Source organism: Dipteris shenzhenensis, chromosome 19 (genome assembly GCF_047967505.1).
Source record: "Dipteris shenzhenensis isolate YYH24624 ecotype China chromosome 19, Dip_SZ_1.0, whole genome shotgun sequence".
NCBI lineage: Eukaryota > Viridiplantae > Streptophyta > Polypodiopsida > Gleicheniales > Dipteridaceae > Dipteris > Dipteris shenzhenensis.
The window spans coordinates 26,597,140-26,598,849 of NC_141614.1; positions in this window are offsets into that span (position 1 = coordinate 26,597,140).

Genomic DNA, 1,710 nt, shown 5'->3' on the forward strand with positions numbered 1-1,710 from the left:
TGGGTCAAAAATAGTAACCTCTTACATGAGAAAAGAAATCCCACAACAGGTGGTTGCATATGTGGAAAGATTGATCAGCGAGATAAGGATGCCGACATATATGCACCAAAGCTTTCAATTAAATGTAGAGGTTACGTTAGAGTCTGGAAAGCTTGTGAACTTTAGGGGAATTTCAGAAGATGACTTCATCAAGAATGAGTCATCATGGGACAAGCCACAACTATTCTTCATCAATGAAGTTTCTAGCGATGACATCCATAACTTCATTAATAGAATAGTATATACCACCATTAGCAAAGTGAAAATTTGCAACATTGTCATTTTTGTTGATAAACAAGACAAAGAAGCCATGCAGGTTACTCTAGAGCGAGCATATTCATCAAATTTGAAGATCTATAGTGGTGTTTATGCATCAAAGAGGGGCAAGAGAGAATGTGGCATAGCGATTCAATCTCTTGAATCATTCTTCTTGTGTATGCAGAGTCCCAACCCTGATCAATCCTTACAAAAGAACATAAGACGGAATTTAAATAATTTGAGACTCACTACTATAAAACTAGGTAGAAATGGCAGCCCAAAAGTGACATTTCTACATTATTAAATGGCACTTTCTTGCCGCCATTTCCACATGTGCCATTTTTTGGAAATGGCAACCAAAAGTGCCATATATTTTTGTCATTTCTATGTCCATAATGGCAACCAAAAGTGCCATATATTTTGCCATTTTTACGTATGAAATGGCAAGTAAAAGTGCCATATAGTTTTTCCATTTCCACATCCAAAATGGCAACCAAGAGTGCCATATATTTCTGCCATTTTTGTGTCTAAAATGGCAACTGAAAGGGCCATATATTTTACCATTTTTATGTATTAAATGGCAACTAAAAGTGCCATATAGTTTTGCCATTTCGCCATATATTTTTGCCATTTTATGTCTTAAATGGCAACCAAAAGTGCCATATATTTTGCCATTTTTATGTATGAAATGGCAACCAAAAGTGTCATTTTTATGTATGAAATGGCAACTAAAAGTGCCATATATTATTGCCATTTCCACATGTGAAATGGCAACCAAAAATGCCATATAAATGTCTAAAATGGCAACCAAAAGTACCGTATATTCTGCCATTTTTACGTATGAAATAGTAACTAAAAGTACCATATAGTTTTGCCATTTCCTCAATCGAAATGACAACCAAAAGCACCATATATTTTTGCCATTTTCAATGCATGAAATAGCACTACAATAGAGACCAACTGTGAAAGAAGTTGATATAAAAATTATCACTTATTATATTCGAAATGGCATAAGATGACTTAAAATTTGCAAGATTTCATGTTGAAAATGGAAATAAAGTGAACATACAAAATGCTAGTTATTATGTTATAAATGGAAAGAAATGGAATCACAATTGCCATTTCTTATTTTATGTTTAGCATTCAAAATGGGCAAAATCATTTAACTTCTACTAGCTTTTAAAATGGGCCAAAAAGTTACATGACATTGAAATCTTAAATAACTAAAATTTTACATTTGATACTTAGTATCCATAAATGAAATTTATTGTCTAAGTGTGAAAGATTAATCAAAAGTCTAAGTGCATTAGTACTCATATTTCACAGTGTGAAAAAGTCATCTAAAATTATAAGGATAACTTTTACCTTTTATAACATACATATTTTACTTGATAACAAATATTATTCGATAGT